We start from the raw sequence: 9,602 nt of genomic DNA, 5'->3' as shown, positions 1-9,602 counted from the left end.
GTTATATTTAACTACAACCCTTTATTCTGCTCATTGTAATGCTCCTTGGTTTCATTCATGGTATAGTCCTCCTAATAGAACTAGAATAAAAAATATTGTTGATACTGTTCAGATTATAATGTCTGAAGTTTTAAAAATAATTACAATTGGTAGAATTAGTGCAATTTCTACATCAAAAATTAAAAAGATTACTGCAATTAGGAAGAATCGTATTGAGAATGGTATTCGTGCTGATCATTTTGGATCAAACCCACATTCAAATGGTGATCTTTTTTCTCGATCATTAATTAAATTTTTTGATAGTGTTGTTGCCAGGATTATAACAATTATTGGAATAATAAATCTAATGAAAACTCTTGTTGATAGAATTAGAATTGTTTTTCTTGATTTATATCAAGCTTTCTGATTGGAAGTCAAATGTACTATTTATACTAGAGAAACAATTATCTACCTCATCAATAAATAGAGATATATAAGAATAATCATACTACGTCTACGAAGTGTCAGTATCATGCTGCTGCTTCAAATCCAAAGTGATGTCTTGGTGAAAATTGATTTATTGAGTGTCGAAGTAGACATGTTGATAAAAAGATTGTTCCAATAATTACGTGTAAACCATGGAATCCTGTTGCAACAAAGAATGTTGATCCATAAACTGCATCTGCAATGGTAAAAGGTGCTTCTCAATATTCATATGCTTGAAGTATTGTAAAGTATAGTCCTAATAACACTGTGAAGAATAATCCTTGTAGTGCTTGAGTATGATTAGATTCCATTAAACTATGATGTGCTCATGTTACTGTTACTCCTGATGCTAAAAGAATAGCTGTATTAAGTAATGGAATTTGTATAGGGTTAAAGGGTTGAATTCCTATTGGAGGTCATAGTATTCCTAGTTCAATTGTTGGTGCTAATCTTCTTCTAAAGAATGCTCAAAAAAAAGAAACGAAAAATAATACCTCTGATGCAATAAATAAAATTATTCCTCATCGTAATCCAATTGATACAAATCCAGTATGTAATCCTTGATATGTTCCTTCTCGTACTACATCTCGTCATCATTGAATTATAGTTAGTAGGGTAATTCCAAATCCAATTATGAATAAGTTAATATTAAATAGGTGGAATCATTTTGCTAGTCCTGATACTAGGACTATTGCTCCAATTGCTCCTGTTAATGGTCAAGGTCTATAGTCTACTAAGTGGAATGGGTGGTTTGAGTGAGTTGTTAACATAGGTTTAATATACTTCTCTAGAAAATAGAGTTCTTAGAATTGAGAAAACATAGGCTTGAATTATTGCTACTGCTGATTCTAGAATTAATAGAAGTATTTGTCCAATAATTAGTAATGAGATTAAGTTTATTGCTATAGATGGTCCTGTGTTTCCTAATAAGGTTAATAATAAGTGTCCTGCAAATATATTTGCTGCCAACCGTACTGCTAATGTACCTGGTCGAATAACATTACTAATTCTTTCAATTTGTACTATAAATGATATTAATGCAGGCGGTGTACCTTGTGGTACAAGGTGTGTAAATATATGATTAGTATGGTTAATTCATCCAAATAATATAAATCTTAGCCATATAGGTAGGGCAATTGCAAATGTTAATGCTAAATGTCTTGTTCTAGTAAAAATATAAGGGAATAATCCTATGAAATTGTTAAATAATATTATAATAAAAATTGACATGAAAATGAATGTTGTTCCATTAAATGATTTTGGTCCAAGAAGTGTTTTAAATTCATTATGTAAGGTTAAATTTAGTTTATTTCAGATAATGTTAAATTATGATGGTGTAAGTCAAAATAGTGAGGGGATTAATAATAGTCCTAGAAATGTTCTAGTTCAATTTAATGATAAATTAAAGATGTTAGTTGATGGGTCAAATGTTGAGAATAGATTTGTTATCATTTTCAATTTAAGTTTTTTATTTCAATTGTTCCTTTTTCTGCTCTTTTAATAAGGTTAGGTTTAAATGAGAAGAAGTTTATTTGATTAAACAAGATTAATGTAGCTGAAAATATAATGAATAGTGAGAATCATATAAGAGGGGATATTTGAGGGATTTGGATATAATTTCCCCATCAGAAGTAGTCGTTAATTTACTATTATTTGGTTTAAGAGACCATTACTTACTTTCAGTCATCTGATGAATTTCAAGGTGTACTAATTTTTTTAGTTACTTTAGATTGACACTCTAATGTTATTTATTTTAACTAACTCCTTAAATTATCTTAGATAATCACTTAATAAATAAATTTACTGAAGTTCTTTCAATTACAATTGGTATAAATCTGTGGTTTGCTCCACAGATTTCTGAGCATTGTCCAAAGAATAATCCAGGTCGATTTATTGTGAATGTTCCTTGATTTAACCGACCTGGCGTTGCATCAATTTTAACCCCTAATGCAGGAACTGCTCATGAGTGTAGAACATCTGATGCTCTTGTTAATACTCGTACTTCTGTATTTATTGGTAGGATTGTTCGGTTATCTACATCTAGTAGTCGGAATCCATCATTTTCTAGGTCTTGTTCTGGTGTTATATAAGTGTCAAATTCTACATCTATGAAGTCTGAATACTCATATCTTCAATATCATTGTCGTCCAATGGTTTTAATTGTAATTATTGCATCTACTGAATCATCAAGTAAATATAATAGTCGTAATGATGGAAGGGCAATAAAAATTAATGTAATTGCTGGTAAAGCTGTTCAGATTGTTTCAATTAAATGTCCATGAAGTATATTACGGTTAGTATAGGCAATAAATAATATATAACTTAGGGCATAACCTACAATTACTGTAATTAATAATAATACGACCATAGTATGATCATGAAAGAATGATAATTGCTCCATTAATGGTGAAGCTCCATCTTGAAGAGATAAATTTGATCATGTTGCCATTAATAAATATATTCTAATAAAAGGTCAAACCTTTATTTGTAGAGCTTAAATCTACTGCACTAATCTGCCATATTAGAATCTAGAGATTAATGGTAATTCTGAGTAACTATGTTCTGCAGGAGGGTTATTTTGTAGTCATTCTGTTGATCTTCTTATGTTAGCTCTAAATATAATTGCTCGGTTTGTAATCATTCTTTCTCATATAATTACAATGAATATAATGATTCCTACAATAGAAATTGTAGACCCAATTCTTGATACTACGTTTCATGATGTATATGCGTCTGGGTAGTCAGAGTATCGTCGAGGTATTCCTGCTAATCCTAGGAAGTGTTGAGGAAAGAATGTTAAATTTACTCCAATGAATATAATTGTAAATTGGATTTTTAATCATGTATTATTTATAGTTAATCCTGTAAATAGTGGATATCATTGAATGACACCTCCTATAATTGCAAATACTGCTCCTATAGATAATACATAATGAAAGTGGGCTACTACATAATATGTATCATGTAATACAATATCAAGTGATGAATTTGCTAATACTAATCCTGTTAATCCACCAATTGTAAATAGGAAAATAAATCCTAGAGCTCATAATAATGGTGGATTGAACTTGAATTTAGTTCCATATAATGTAGCTAATCATCTAAATACCTTAATTCCTGTAGGTACAGCAATAATTATTGTTGCTGATGTAAAATATGCTCGTGTGTCAACATCCATTCCTACTGTAAATATATGATGTGCTCATACAATAAATCCTATTAGTCCAATTGATAGTATAGCATAAATTATACCTAATGTTCCAAATGATTCAATTTTTCCTCTTTCTTGACATACAATATGTGAAATAATTCCGAACCCCGGTAGAATTAAAATATAAACTTCTGGGTGTCCAAAGAATCAAAATAGATGTTGATATAGAATTGGGTCACCCCCTCCTGCAGGGTCAAAGAATGATGTATTTAAATTTCGATCTGTTAATAATATAGTAATAGCTCCTGCTAAAACTGGAAGTGAAAGAAGGAGAAGTAATGCTGTAATAGCTACAGATCATACAAATAAAGGTGTTTGATCTAAAGTTATACTTTCTGATCGTATATTAATTGCTGTTGTAATGAAATTCACTGCACCAAGAATAGATGATACACCTGCTAAGTGCAGTGAAAAAATAGCTAGATCTACAGATGCACCCCCGTGTGCAATAGCTCCTGCTAGAGGAGGGTAAACTGTTCATCCTGTACCAGCACCATTATCTACTATAGAAGATGTAAGAAGAAGGGTTAGTGAAGGTGGTAGTAATCAAAAACTTATATTATTTATTCGTGGAAATGCTATATCTGGTGCACCAATTATTAGTGGAACAAGTCAATTACCAAATCCACCAATTATAATAGGTATTACTATAAAGAAAATTATTACGAATGCGTGAGCTGTAATAATAACATTATAAATCTGGTCATCCCCAATTAGAGATCCGGGTTGGCCAAGTTCAGCACGAATAAGTATTCTTATTGATGTTCCTACTATTCCTGCTCATGCTCCAAATATGAAGTATAAAGTACCAATGTCCTTATGGTTTGTTGAGAATAATCATTTTTGCGGTAAGATGGCTGAATTTTAGGTGGTAGACTGTATATCTACTTATGAGATGTTTTCTCTCTTATCATATTTAGGTCTTATATTCAATTATGATTCTAGACTGCAATTCTAGAGGTGTAAAATTTTACTAAGGCCTAAAAGATTATTCTTTTAATTATAACTTTGAAGGTTATTAGTTTGATTAACTTAAGTCCTTAGTATAATGAAATTAAGGTTGATGTTGAAATCAATCCTATTGTTGAAATTATTACTGTTATAGGAAGAATGATTCTTGATTTTTGGGACTTTATCTTTATAGATCACGAATTTTCTGTGTATGATATAATTAGAGCTGAGAATCTAATATGTATATAGTAGTAGAGTGTAATTGTAGTTAATACAACTATAATAGTTATAATAGTTGTTATATTGTTTTCTATTAATGATTGTATTACAATTCATTTTGGTAAGAATCCAAGGAATGGTGGTAGTCCACCTAAAGATAATAAAGATAAGAATATTATGAATTTAATTTCGGTTTTTATATTTCTGGCTGAATAAATTTGGTTTATGAAAAATAAATTTATTTGCTTAAATAATAAAACTATAATTAATCTTAATAGTGAGTAAATAATGAAGTATAGTTCTCAGATGTTTTCTCTGACTGTTAATGATCTAATTATTCAACCTAGATGTCTGATTGATGAATATGCTAAAAGTTGTCGTAAGGATGTTTGATTTAAACCTCCTATTGCCCCAATAATAATTCTTAAGATAATAATTGTTCAAATAAAAGTTCTTAATTGAATACAATAAGATAAGACCATTATTGGGGCGATTTTTTGTCATGTTATTAATGTTAAACAATTATTTCATCTTGATGCTCCTATAACTTCTGGAAATCAGAAATGGAAAGGTGCAGCTCCAATCTTTAATAATAGTCTAGATCTAATTATTATTGATGGGATAAATTCTGTTTCCCATCCCATGGGATATTTTATTTGAATCAGCAAAATTGAAAATAATAATATTGTCGATGCTATTGCTTGGACAATAAAATATTTAATTGATGATTCATTTATTATTATATTTTTATTTCTTGTTAGGAGCGGAATAAATGAAAGTAAGTTGATCTCAAGTCCTATTCAAACCCCAAATCAGGAATTTGATGAAATGGACAGGATCGTTCCTATCATTAATGTTGATAGGAAGAGAAGTTTTGTAGAGTTGTTGGTCATTTAAAAGGAGAGGATTGATACCTCTATAAATGGGGTATGAACCCATTAGCTTGTTTAGCTTACCTTTTTACATTAAGGTGTATGATGCACGTTAGTTTTTGATACTAAAGGAGGTAGTTTAATTCATTCTTATGTAATTTTAATGAAGGTAATTTTATTTACTTTATTTACCCTATCAAGGTAACCCTTTAATCAGGCACTTCATTTATTTAATATATAAATCGAAAGTTTTTTTTTTGAAATTCTTTAATGTATTATTTTGTTTCATTAGGATTAATTTATCCAGCTCATTTTATTTTTATATATATATATATATAATAAATAATTTATATTAATATATTACATTTAATTGAAATTAAAGTATTATAAGTTCATCTTACCATTATCAATTGATTATTTTAATGCAATTATTTACCTAGGATTATAGCTACTTATGTTTTTAGCTTAAAATAGGTTATTATAATATAATATATATAATAATATGTAATTTAATATTTAATATTATTATAATTGGATATAATAAATAAAATTAATAATTTAAATATAAAATATTATAATTAATATAAATAATTATATTAATTATAATAATATAATTATGTAAATTATCTATAATTAGATTATTTAACTAATATATATGAAAGTTAACTTAATATAAAAAAAGAATTCATATTAATAACATATTATATTAAATTACATAATTGTATAAAATATATTTATTATATTATTTAATCTTTCTTTATTTATTAGTGAAAAGAAAGATTAAATAAGAAAGAATATAATACATTTATTGCTATACATGTTCCATATTAATCTTTAATTATATATAATAGAGAAGTTGTTGTGGTCATACATAGGGGCGTTTCTTTTTTTTTGTTAATGTTTGTGGTTTTTTTCTTTTTTTTCTTTAAATATTTGAATTTTTTATTTTTTCCTGAATTAATAGATTTAAAATTTTCTTATTTTTTATTTTTAAAAGTTTTATTCTTGCTTGTTTATTCACTTTTTCTTTGTATTATATGTAGGTTTTGTTAGACTTAATGTTCTTTTTGCAGTAATTTGATTTAATTATCAAGTGATTTTGGATTTAGCAATTGATTTAGTATCGGCATATTCGTGCCAGCAGCCGCGGTTATACGATTGATACAAGTGAATATTATTGGTTAAAACAGTTGTTTATATTATTAGGGTTAAATATAAATTTGTAAGGTGAAATGTTAAAATTTATTTGTGGCCCTTTTTATGAATCTGTGAAATTTAAATAATAAACTAGGATTAGATACCCTATTATTTTAAATGTTAATTATATTTACCAGGGTACTATTAGTTAAGGTCTTTAAACCCAAAGAATTTGGCGGTATCTCATTCCATTCAGAGGAACCTACCCCATGATTGATAATACACGATTTACTCTACTTAATTTATTTGTTTGTATATCTCCGTTATCAGAGAATCTTTTTAGAGTTATAATTCCCAAGATTTATAATTATAAAATATTTCAGGTCAAGGTGCAGCTTATAGTTAAGAGGAGGTGGGTTACAATAGATTTTTGTTTATAACGGATTTGATAGTGAAATACTGTTAATGAAGGTGGATTTGATAGTAATTTAATTTATGTAATTTAACTGATATTGGCTCTGAGATGTGTACACATCGCCCGTCGCTCTCATTATTGATTATTCTATTTTATTTTAAAGTAGCTTCAATTTAGATGAGATAAGTCGTAACATAGTAGATGTACTGGAAAGTGTATCTAGGAAGAGTTTCAAGATATAACTTATTAGTAAAGTGTTTCATTTACACTGAAAATTTTTCTGTGCAAATCAGGATATCTTGATTATTTATTTTATTATATTTATTTTTTGTTTATTTAATTATTTAATATAAATAATTTTATTGTATTTTTGTCTTAGTATATTTTATAGAATTGATTTTTTAAATTATAGTTTATTGGTAATGTAAGTGTTTTATGAAATATTATTTTACATTTTTTTAAGTAGATTTTATTTATTGTACCTTTTGTATCAGGGTTTATCAAAATTTTAGTATTTATTTTACTTGTCTCGATTTGGGTTGATTTATAAATAATTTATAGTTAATGTATCATAATTATTATTAAATTATTTATAGAAATGAGATGTTAATCGTTTCCCAAGATATCTAGTTTCTTAAGAAAAAATTTAATTTTTTAAAGTTATTTGTTTTTATTTAATTTTTTAAGTAAAAATATTAACTTATTTATTCTTTAAGGGATAAGCTTTGAAGTTAATAACCTATAATTTATTTTATAGAAATATAATAGTAAGCTTTAAACCAGCTATCTTTAAGATTACGTTTTAGTTCATTATTTTTTATTTTGATTTTATAAATATTTTAGGTTTTTTATTAAGATTATTAATTTAATTTTAAAATTTTTGTAATAATGATAGAATTAGTATATTTATTTGTATGAAATTTTTACCTTGTGAACTTATTATAAGGAACTAGGCAAAATTGATTTCCGCCTGTTTATCAAAAACATGTCCTCTTGTTTATATTTTGAGGTCTGGCCTGCTCACTGAGCGTATTTTTAAAGAGCCGCGGTATTTTGACCGTGCAAAGGTAGCATAATCATTAGTCTCTTAATTAGTGGCTGGAATGAATGGCTTGACGAGAAATCAACTGTCTCATAATAAATTTTTGAATTTAACTTTTGAGTCAAAAGGCTTAAATTCTTCTTTAGGACGAGAAGACCCTATAGAGCTTGACATTTTACTTTTATATAGTTTTTTGTTTGTCTTTCTATATTTAATGATGATGTTTTGTTGGGGTGACATGAAGAATAGATAAACTCTTCATTATTATATCATTTATTTATGTTTGTTATTTTGATCCATAATTTATGATCATAAGATTAAGTTACCTTAGGGATAACAGGGTAATTGTTTTTGAGAGCTCATATCGACAAAGCAGATTGCGACCTCGATGTTGGATTAAGAAAAATTTTGGGTGCAGGAGCCCAATGATTAGGTCTGTTCGCCCTTTAAATTCTTACATGATCTGAGTTCAGACCGGCGTGAGCCAGGTCGGTTTCTATCCTAAGATTGTTAATCCATATTAGTAAAAAAGGACCATATGGTTAAAATATTTTTTGTTATATTGATTAATATTAATTTATTTACTATTTTGACAGATTAATGTGTTGAATTTAGAATTCATTTATGTAGATTTTTTCTACAAATAGTATTGATACTTTATGATTTATTTATATTTATTTTGAATTTTCTTTTATTGGTTATTTGTGTTTTAATTAGTGTTGCCTTTTTAACTTTATTAGAGCGTAAGGTTTTAGGTTATATTCAGATTCGAAAGGGTCCAAATAAGGTAGGTTTTGTTGGAATTCCTCAGCCATTTAGAGATGCTATTAAGTTAATTTGTAAGGAGCAGCCAATTCCTATTATATCTAATTACCTACTTTATTATTTTCCCCTGTTTTTAATTTAATGATTTCTTTAGCCATTTGAGTAATTTTTCCTTATTTAACTTATATGTGTTCTTTTTCTTATGGATTTTTATTTTTTTTATGTTGTACTAGATTAGGTGTTTATACTGTTATAATTGCTGGTTGATCTTCTAATTCAAATTATTCATTATTAGGTTCTCTTCGTTCTGTTGCTCAAACAATTTCTTATGAAGTTAGTTTAGCTTTAATTTTATTGTCTTTCATTATTTTAATTGGTAGTTTTAATATGTTTGATTTTATAAACTATCAGCTTTATTGTTGATTTATTATTATTTCTTTTCCTTTAGCTTTAGCTTGTTTTGCTTCTTGCTTAGCTGAAACTAATCGTACTCCTTTTGATTTTGCTGAAGGGGAATCTGAGTTA

At 27.4% G+C, this 9,602-nt stretch overlaps 1 long non-coding RNA gene across 1 annotated transcript in view; it reads right to left on the bottom strand.

The window, feature by feature from the left end:
• Positions 1-441: 441 nt before the first annotated feature.
• Positions 442-9,602, bottom strand: part of LOC126336220 (uncharacterized) — an 80,589-nt gene continuing 71,428 nt past the window's right edge. The window contains exon 2 of the long non-coding RNA XR_007564920.1: positions 442-1,451. This is a non-coding gene — a long non-coding RNA (uncharacterized LOC126336220). The remainder of the gene's footprint in view (positions 1,452-9,602) is intronic.

This window comes from Schistocerca gregaria, chromosome 2 (genome assembly GCF_023897955.1).
Source record: "Schistocerca gregaria isolate iqSchGreg1 chromosome 2, iqSchGreg1.2, whole genome shotgun sequence".
NCBI classification, from domain to species: domain Eukaryota; kingdom Metazoa; phylum Arthropoda; class Insecta; order Orthoptera; family Acrididae; genus Schistocerca; species Schistocerca gregaria.
Note: the sequence above shows the minus strand (reverse complement) of the source record. Positions and strands in the feature narration are given on the sequence as shown.